The sequence below is a fragment of the Danio rerio genome, chromosome 24 (genome assembly GCF_049306965.1).
Source record: "Danio rerio strain Tuebingen ecotype United States chromosome 24, GRCz12tu, whole genome shotgun sequence".
NCBI classification, from domain to species: Eukaryota; Metazoa; Chordata; class Actinopteri; order Cypriniformes; family Danionidae; genus Danio; species Danio rerio.
Genome location: NC_133199.1, coordinates 31,164,115 through 31,175,000, shown reverse-complemented (window position 1 = coordinate 31,175,000; position 10,886 = coordinate 31,164,115). Strand labels below are relative to the sequence as shown.

At 33.9% G+C, this 10,886-nt stretch overlaps 1 protein-coding gene and 2 long non-coding RNA genes across 18 annotated transcripts in view; 2 read left to right on the top strand and 1 right to left on the bottom strand.

The window, feature by feature from the left end:
* The window catches only part of dip2ca (disco-interacting protein 2 homolog Ca), a 196,978-nt gene that overhangs the window by 112,385 nt on the left and 73,707 nt on the right, over positions 1-10,886 (bottom strand). The window lies entirely within an intron of this gene.
* Positions 5,281-6,854, top strand: LOC141380715 (uncharacterized). The gene is made up of 3 exons (XR_012399434.1): positions 5,281-5,340; positions 5,659-5,765; positions 6,728-6,854. It is a non-coding gene; the product is annotated as an uncharacterized lncRNA (long non-coding RNA).
* Positions 7,072-8,069, top strand: LOC141380714 (uncharacterized). The gene is made up of 3 exons (XR_012399433.1): positions 7,072-7,111; positions 7,411-7,453; positions 7,553-8,069. It is a non-coding gene; the product is annotated as an uncharacterized lncRNA (long non-coding RNA).

The following is a 10,886-nucleotide window of genomic DNA, read 5'->3' as shown; positions in this document are numbered from 1 at the left end:
AATATCCTGACTTAGGCGCTGTTTATACCTAAGTCACATTAAGCTGTACTAGAAACCAAGACAGTTCAACATAAACACTTTGTTTAGTGGAAACTAAACTGTCCAGCTAAAGTGTTGAACTGATTGGACGTTGAGATTATTCTGTCCTCATTTGTCTTTTGTGGACGAACAGGTTTTTTGGGGGACTTTAATGAGTTAGTGACATTGTAAAGATGCAATCATTGTTGGGTGTAATTAGTTACAATGTTAACAACTTTTATACTAAAAGTGCATATAATATACTTAAATATTATACATAAGTTTCACAGTTCTGTATAAATCAACCCAGAGGAGCATATTGTAGCATTTGTTTTACAAATTTGTTTTGCATACTAATTTTATTTTCAAATACAGAAAGTTCAATTTATCAGGATAAACATGCTTAAGAAAATAAATAATTCAGTTGAATGAAATAGATTCAGAGAAGTAGACAAATAGTGTAACTATATATTTTTGTTATTCATATATTTTGCATAATATTCCGACTATGTTCAACAAAACAATGTTAGATTTGTCCAACAGTTGAACATGCCTAAGAAACAATGACATAAGAAATTTGCCAATATATAGTATGTAACATAAAATATGGTGTCATTAATTTGAAACATTTTCTGTGTTTTTATTATTAAAAGACTCAAATTAAAAGAGTTTAATTTCTACTTTCTATATGAGTTTTTCTCCCTGTTGTTTTTTTATTTCATGTGTAGGATATTAAAAAACATTTAAAGTTTAATGTTTTGATGACTTCATGTGTATTTCAGGACCATTTCTGGCTCGCGATACAGGAATGTGTGTCATCTGTTATTAGTGACACTCTGTAATATAATATAGTATAAAAATGTATTTGTCATTTCGTTTTCATAGGACAATTATATATATATATATATATATATATATATATATATATATATATATATATATATATATATATATATATATATATATATATATCAGAATTTAAAAGCAGTTTAATGATTTAAATGTTTATTATTGGATATTACGTCATTAAATGCGGCTATGACTTTACAGAGAGCTTACGACCAACAAACTACGGTCTGCCTTAAGAACATGTGATGCAACCGAAGTAAGAACAACTTTAGTTACAAACTAGCTAGTAGTTACTAACCCTTTAGTGTGGACTTTACATTCCAGTTTAAGAAAGAACTTACAAACAGCAGTGCAATGCTACCCAGCTCAATATATTGCAAAGTCAGTGAAAACTGGAAAGTTAAGTTAAGAACGTTGTTAGTTAAATAGGGTAGATCAGATAAATAAGGACTGTACCACTAGGCTTGCCTGATTAACACATAAAATTAAATTTGTTTAGGTTTTTTGTTTGAATATCACATTTAATATTTTATATTGAACCTTCAGTGCCTCAGAGAGCAGAGAGTTTTAAAAAATTACTAATGGCAAGAGAAGAAGAAAGCGGGTAAAATGACAACATCGAATAAGAATCAGAATATCTGCTAAAGTTTTCAGCCATGCAAAAAATCATGAGTTAAAAAATCCAAATGTTTGCACCTTGACATATATATATATATATATATATATATATATATATATATATATATATATATATATATATATATATATATATTTTTTTTTTTTTTTTTTTTTTTTTAACCTAGATTAAATTAGATCACATTTTAAATATGATCATAACCTAAACAAATTTTTTTTTTTTTTAAAAAGCATCGCATTCGCAAGTAATCTTGTTATCACAATACTCAACAACAATATCGATTATTACATATTTTGCCAATATCATCCAAAAAGTAACTAATGAAATATGCTTAAAACTGTTGTTAGGATCACTTAAAAAATGACTAAACATCAGTAATTTGTCCTTAAGTAGAGTTTAGCAGAGTTGTAGGTTATACTCTCATTTTAATCTCCACTAAATTTAGCATCATCCCCTTGAGATGGAATCGACAGAAACACATCTTAACACTAGGTGTAAACAGGGGCATAACAGCAGGTTTTTTAAATTGCATTGCAGGGAATTGTTTCATGTGAATGTGTTTATTGAGGCATATTTTCAGCTTTATGAACGCGTGACTCCTTGAGGTGATGAACACTTGTAGTCATGGGAGATCAGGTAACTATGGTGACTAAGAGAAAGCGAGAGTCAGCAAACAGCCGAGTGCTAATTCTCCATTAGTCTCACAGATTATTGAATCCACAGAGGCCTCAGCGAAACGCTCACGCAAGACTTGTTTTCTGGAAAACACGTCTTCACACCATCTAAATGTTAAGGGAGGAAATTGAAACGACGTGATTTGATGCAGCAGTTCAGTGAAGCAGGAGCGTGAGACTATGATGTTTATTATCGACACAGGTTGTTGCTTAACTTTATCATTTTTTCTCGTGCGGTGACAAAACTGAAAACTTGTCTAGATTTGAATCTCACACACTTCACATTAAGCAGTAGTAATTATATTATGTGTGAAGTAGCGATGCACTGAAAGAAATTGAAATAGCTGACACCAAATATTAAGAATGTTCTGACACCCTGTTACTCTTCCTGAATTGGATATGTGCCCGCCTGTCTGCAGTGTAAGCAGGTAGATCGTTTTTTTACCTGCCGCGCATTACTAAATACTGTAGCAAACGACGTCAACTCTGAGGCTTTCATTTTGGAACAGACTTTAGCAGAGCCCCAAACCTTAAATCTTATACTGTAAAACCCAAAAAGTTAAGGTAACTCAGACCATTTGAGGAAACCAATTGCAACATCCATTTAAGTTTAAAAACTAATCTGTACTTTGTAAGTACTGTGAACTTAATCCATTTGAGTAAATGAAGCAATCTGAGTACAGTAAAACCCCATAAATGAGGAGAACTCAAACCAATTGAGTACTGTAAAACCTTATAAGTTAAGGCAACTCAAAACGTTTGAGGAAACCGATTGCTACAAACCATTTGAGTTAAAAACTAATATATAAGAGTACTATGAATTTACTCCATTAAAGTTGAAGTGGTGAGTTCAAAACTCTTTTTTTAAATGAGTACAAATAACTTTCAGTCAATTTTGAGTTAACTATGCACTCATTTCATTTGACTGTTGGGTTTTACAGTGCATACACAAGGACTAAAAAAGCTTAAAAAGAGAGAGAGAGAGAAAGAGAGGGGTCAACATGTGCTACGTAACCAATATAAACTAATATAAAAATGTTGCATACATCAAGTGCATAAATCACGCCATGGATATTACATTAAGATGCCTACTGTTTTAAAAAGCCTAGAATAAAAGAAAATGGTAAAATGATAACTTTTCTGTCATAAACTATAGTAAAACAACTTGTCAAAATGAATGACAAAAAAATTAAACCCTGCGAACACATTAAATACTGGTATGGGGAAAAGATATGGGAAGGGTATGGGAAGAAAGGATTTTTTATTATCAGTTGTCAAGAGCGCCGGGTCTTTTTTTCTGTGTCATCAGATGTTTTTCCTGTGTCAATCAAATGTAAAATAGCACTACATAGCATCTCCATTGTTTAAATAATTTAATTTAATATATTTCATTAAAGCTTTATATGGTACAATTCTTTTGTGTTGGAATGCTTTAAACTCTCTTGATTTGCTTATACAGTCACGGGCCTTAAAAGCTTGTAAATGATAAAGATTTTCTCCATTATGGTAAAAATCTATAATGACTCCATGTTCTGAACTGTTGCTCCTGGTCAAATATAATCCCAATTCAACATTGCATATCCTGCAATATGATTATTGCAGATAGATACAATAAAAAAATGATATATTGTGCAGCCCTATTTCATATAAATAAAACAATTGTGTAATTTATATATTTATGTTTTTCAATATTACTATATTCTTATTTATTATAATTTTATCTTGAAACAAATATGCACATTATTTTTTGTGCACCATTTTTAAATTAAAGTTGCAAAAATATGAATCATAATTTTTTTTCTTTTTATTTTTATTTAACAGGGACAATGCACATTAAATCTGTAAAATAAAAAGCCAGAGTTATTCACAAGGGCTAATTTTCATCTAAAGCCATTTTTAAATCATGTCTCCACACATACTAAACAATCACCACATCCCTGACCCGGAAAGACCCTTAAACTGCAGAGAGCGATAGTCCTGTTCAGTCAGAGATGAAAACGTACAGTCCACCCCACTAATAAAGACACAGAGCTTGATTAGTCCTGCTGCTGGACAACCTGATGCTCTGCTGAGAGATTTGTTGGCTTTGAAACGAAGGCAGATGAAATAACAATCAGTCCCAGTTGCACTGCTGGAGCTCTAAACACAGATGTGGCTTAAAAAAAAAAGACCAATAGACTTACCACGTCCCACATGCCAGACTAACTCAAAAGCAACTCCTGAAGGTACCATACATGCTTATTAAAAATCAAATAACAGATCAGATGGAGTAAGTGGGTCCAATTCAATTAAAAAACACCCCAACATGCACTGCTTTTCAAAAACTCCTTTACAAAAGCTGGTGATTTGCATATTACACTTATGACACTTTAAAAAGAAGCGGTTTTGGCTGGAGCTGCCGGTCGTTTGTGGGTCAATAAAGTGGTCTGGGCTTTGAGTAAAGCCCTTTTAAATCTGGGTCCACTGAGTCACTCGAATACAGCATATAAATCCACAGCCTAAAGCTCTTACTCTACATACCTTACCATTCAGCTCGATATCAGAGCTTAATACTCGGCTCCGGGTCAAAGAGAAGTACTCCGCTTACAGTCAGACTGCAATAATCAACTTAGAGTAAGGCTGGAGTATTCAGATATTACTGTACGCAGAGTCTTATTCAAAGACTCCAGCTTTACTCTGAGTTGATTATCATGCAACCAAGATGGGATTTTCAAATTATAGTGAGTCTGTACTAATCAACCCATTATTAAGGTTATGTAATTATCAGCTCTGTCTCTGCATTGATTTATGGCAATGATTAAGGATATTGCACGGATATTAAAAATGTGGACAATAGCTGTACTTATTTTCACATTAGGTTAAGATAACTGATAAACATAAGATATTAAAAATTTGCTAGATATTTACAGGGTACACAGCAAATTCATCAGAGTTAAATTCTCGGTGTTGAAGCATTTCAGAGTAAAGTGTTGACGTTAAAGAGTTAGATTTTGATAAATGAATATAATAAGAGTTAGAATTGATTTTATTCAGTGCGAAATCAAGGAGTTATCTTTTTTACACTTGGTGGTGTTATTTCCAACATCCGGGAATTCATGCAGCCCCAGTCACTGAAGAATTTTCCAGACGCCATTTTCCATCTGAAGTTTAGAACAGCAACTGGTGAGTCAAACTACCTAAATCTTGGTATTTTACTGACTTTCTTTAAGGAAATACAGTTGTAAACATATTGTTAAGTTAATAACTTTAGAATGTAGTGACAATTTTAATCTTCTGCGGTTCATTCATGGTCGTTTGTGTATTTAGCTTAACTGCATTACTATCGACTTCTTTTCAAGAATGTTTTTATATGCTCACGCATACATAGTGCATAAAAACAGCAAATGTACATGTTCAACACATTTCTGTCACGCTTAATGCCATTTTGTGCGTTGTTACCCATCTGTAAAATAAAATCGACACTTCTCCTTTAATTCGAAGCAAACTAGCGAGGGAATCCCCGGAGCAGCCTAGCCTACTCTGCCCGGATGCTAACGGCAACACAGGACGGTTTCCATAAGCTCTGGAGAGTTTCTAAAACATATCTGGTGAGTAAATGAACATATGCTTACTTGTAAAAGGCTTCCTGACTAAAACATATGATTGTTTGTTATCCGTGTATGTTAATTTGGTTATTTTAAACACCGCAGCCCTTTTAAACTGGTTCATTCGTGGCCGTCCATATACCGTTAGTCCATAGACTCGCGTAATAACGTACACTTGAATTATATTAAGTGTTGACAACCATTAAAGTCGGAATGTTAACATTAATGTCTTTAAATGACCGCGTTTGCACTTTCTCAGACATTTGACGTTACAGAAGTCTCCCGGAAGTTGCGGGACTAACGTTAACGTTATCCCGCAAATGCACAGAGACTCCCAGATGCCTAAGTAGATGCCCGCAAATGAATGATAATCTCCCGGAAATCGTGCGTCTCCCGCCCGGTCATTAAACACTTTGCACACCCCTCTCCACCGCATCCCTCCCAGCTCTTCAGGTACGTCGCGCGCAAGTCACCCCCACCGCTCTTTAGGTACGTCGCGCGCAAGTCACCCCACCGCTCTTCAGGTACTCATCTCTCCCGCTACCTCCCGCAAATCAACTCCGTATCCCCCGAAAATGACTTTTCCCAACTCGGGATGTCTGACGTTAGTAAGTTAGGCTATTTCTGTAGTCAGGAACATCTTAGTCAAGCTTTTTCTCCCGCATGATATTGTGCTTAACACTAGGCTAAACTTAGCATGTACTGTACACAACATTTCCGTTTTATTAAAGACAATTTAGTGCGTTGTAAACAGCCACCTGTCTGTAAAATTAATCAACTGATTCATATTTGAGCAGCCTAATGATGATACAGGTTTGATTTGTAGATTTATTATCAATAATCAACATCTGAATCAAAATATATCTGAAAAAGTGTGAGGCATACTTTGTGATGTTCATCTCTCTTTTTTTATCTGAAGGTTATGAATATGTGTTTGATACTAATGTTTTGTTGTTTTTTAACAGCCACAGTTCTCTATACAATAACACAAGACCCTGTGACAGTGGCTGATTAGAGACGGATGGTGTATTTCCAGAGTTGGTGAAATGACCAAGCACACCTTCTTGGTCATATGTGGTGATAATAATGAAGGTATGTTTGATAAAGTTCTGTATTTGTTTCACAATAAGCTGAGAGGGTATTAGAGCATTAGAGAATAACAAATGACATGAAGGTGATAAGTTTTGTATTGTGGGTGAACTGTTACTTAAATAATGTTTTGCTCTTTGCTTTGCACTTTTCCTCTTCTGCTTATCCTAATATTTTAGATTATATTTGGACCTGAAACATCTGCTAGACTCCAGGAAAGGTGTATACTGGTCCTGAAAGGGCCCAACAAGTTGAATCTGGTAAAGAAACACGCACGCACGCACACACACACACACGCACACGCTTACAGAAAACGGAAGTTTATGAATATTTTTTACACTGTGGCCAATATTTTGGGGAAGTCAGCATCACTAAATGATATAAAAGATTTTAAGCTCCTCTAAATTTTGCTCCAAGTGTTGTGTTAAATTCAGGATTCTGGACAGACAGCTGCCTGTTTTTCCAGTTCTAGTCATAGTGATTAACCTAATTGTTTTTGGAGATCCAACAGTGATGTATGTGTTTTTTCTACTTTTCCATATCCTGTCACCTCAACCAGCTGGGAGAGTCAAGTTGTGGATCATCATGAAGATTTTCAAAAGGTGAGTTTAGATTTCTTGAATATGTTTTATTTACTTTAAATGTTCTTTTAAATATATTATAGAATTTGATTGCAATTTGTTTTCAAACATTTATCTTAGTCATGCTGGAGTCTTGAAGAGTTCTTAGAAGAGCATCACCCTATATCCGTGCATCAGGAACCACCAGACGAGCGATCAGCAGCTACTACATCGTCATGGATAAAAAGGTCATCCTGTGGCTGGGAAGCACTTCATTCACAGGACATGCTTGATGAGATTTCCTAGCTCCAGTTTGTTTTCACACAAGATTCCAGCATTTATACCTTCATTTAAACTGCTGTGTTTGATATGGAGGACCAAGGAAACACCAGAAGTGAAAGATTTGCACGCCAAGTTGTTAAAAATGTAATTTCAGAAGAAAACTATGCGTTCAGAAGAAAACTGATAAAACATCAAGTTTGGACCAAAGGACTAAAACAGCCTTTTTGAGCACTGGTCATACATATTTTGTTGATACTGTCTGTACTAATAAAACATTTAAAGCATATTTGACATTGTTGCATTTTAAAAACTGAATGAATTGTTGAAGTGGTGAATGTTTTCAAATAAAATGTTTTTTCTTTTGTAATTTACAGTCTATTTGAGTTTTTTACCATATTTACACTCAAGAGAGTTGAATAAAATAATATATTACACCAGGCGGTGTTAAATATAGTTACATTTTTTAACTCTGCCCAGAGTTAAAATTAACCCTTACTTCGGTGTCAATGTGCCAACCCTTTTGAAAGTGTTGATTTAACTCTGTTTTGAGTGGACCCCATGAGACACTTTTAAAGTGTTGAAATTAACACCCATAGAGTTGTTTTGGGTCCCCATATTTTGCTGTGTATATTCAAGAATCAGAGAGTGAACATTTTAAGACTCTTTTCATACATGTTAAGATCTCATCACCACTTTAGGTTTTAAAGCAGTAACATTAGGGAAATTTTAACTTTATATAAAGTATTTACAAAGTACTGATTGTAAGAAACTAATGTTGAACTAAAACATTATTCATGTACTGAATAAAACTGCTAATCCAGCAAGGGGTAGGGCGGTGCCTATAGAAGAATAGGAATAACGGTGTTGCCTTGGTTACTCCAGTAAACAAAGCAGCTTGAAGTCAAATCTAGCACGATTTTATCGATTTCAAAAAGGTCACAGCACCCAAATATTCGCATATTTAATCCAGGCAAACTTTAGCATACAACTATATATTGTATAATCAAAAATTATACAAAATGTAATACCTTTGAATACTTTTTTAAGCCCTTAATGTGATTATCAACTTTTATTACTTTTTAAGACCCCAGCGACACCAATATTTAATAGCATAAATACCATAATAGTCGTTGTTTTTTAAAAAATTTATACTTTTTACAGCAAGAAGGCATAAACAAGTATCGATCAAAAATATTTTGCTAAAGAAAAATTGTAATGATAATTTTCATAACAAACAAGTCTTTACTGACGAAAACTAGATGAAAACTAAAGAAAAAAAGTGATGATGATGATGACAACTACAATAAATATATGCTGAGTCGGTGCCAATAGCCTAGTGGTTACATACGTTGACATATAGCACCCAGGTGCTCCCGGCGACCTGAGTTTGATTCCTGGCTTGAGGTCCTTTGTCAATCCTCTCTCTGCTTCTTATACTTTCCTGTCTGTAAATCTCCACTGTCCTATTAATGAAGGTGAAAACCCCTATAAAATACTTATAAAAATATACTGGCATTTTTGTTTTTGGAAAATATTCAATCAGAATTAATCTTGGTGTGTGACGCATGACACATCTGTCTGATTAAGCTATAATAAAATGGCAACAGCTGAGAGAAAGTAAAGAATTACTGTAAATTTCAAGACAAAACTATCGTAAACTGTATGGGGAGGAAATAGCTGATAAAAACAACAAAACTAAAGCGACATCAGCAAACCAGGGAATCATTCTGAAATTTACGCAAAAATAAACTCTTTTTTATTTACCCGAGTGTGTGTTTTTGCTTAACTGAAATGCAATAGCCTCTCGCAAGAGTCGATTTAGTTGACTAAAATCTTAAAACTAACCTAAAACTAAAATGATACAGAAGACTAAAATATGACTAAAACTAAAATAGAAAGACTAAGACTAAAACTAAATCAAAATCTGCTGTCAAAATGAACACTGGTATCCATATTGCACTAAAAAAAATTATTCAAAGATGATTCCTTGGATTTACTAAATTCTTTTAAGTTAAGTGGTTGTAAATAGTTTATTTGGGTTGAATTTAAACAAACAAATTAAGTTGAGCATTACTAAACTAAATTTGTTTGATTAAATTCAACCCATATAAATTATTTGCAACAATTTTGCAGACATCACTTTTTCAGTGTGGCATATATTATGCTACAAATGATTTTGATTTCAGCTAAAAGACATTCTTTTGAAACATATTGTATTAAACAAAAAAAAAATAAGTGCACTAAATAAATATAAAGAAGCAGAACTGTTTTCAATTCTAAAAATAACAAACAAGATATATTTTTAATATAATTTCTGTTTAATGTATGCTCAAAATTTGTCACATCAGAAATATCTTACAGCACAAAATTAACTTAAACACAAACCTTTATACAAAAAAACACTTTACATTTTATATTTAACAATCACAACAATTTCTAATCCTTTAACACTCTTAAATTTTCAATACTAATGACTTTTTATTATAATATCTCCAGATTTACATAAAAAATATGAAATAAGCATCCATAACTTAGACTGTAATAATCAACTAAGACTCATCAGAACAGGTATGCTTTTTACATCCAAGAAAGAACACCTGCATTTCTGCATCTGTCAATGACAGCGTGGGAAGGAAGGAAAGAAACTGCCACCTCAATGTGCTCGACCTTGCACAAGAACCTTCCCTCATCAAACAGACAGCATATGATCCCAGCTAGCCGTCGTGCGTATTTTATGCTTGGCCTCTGGGCTCGACAAGGCTTTCAATAAAACCGGAGACCCTGTTGGACCCAAACACACACGTTCCAATGTAAAGAGAGGCCCGAGCGTCACACTAACTGTCAGCGGCTGTCACTCTCTCTTGCTTTTTCGCATGTACTATTGATTGATTGTGAATGAGTGGGTATGAATATTAATTTAAATGACACACGTAGGGGAAAAAAACGACACATTGATTTCATTTGGCATTTGTCAGTTATGACTCCACATTTATTCATTTGTCTGATGTCACACATCACAGTTTCTGTGTCCAGACGCCCTATCAGATGCCAAAAGCGAACAGCAAATGGTACTATTACAGTATATACTCAGAGTGTGCTGGAACACTACTGAAAACCATGATCGCAATGTTACAAGTTTAGTTCATCCAAAAATAAAATACTGTCATCTTTACTCGCCCTTTACTGTAGAATT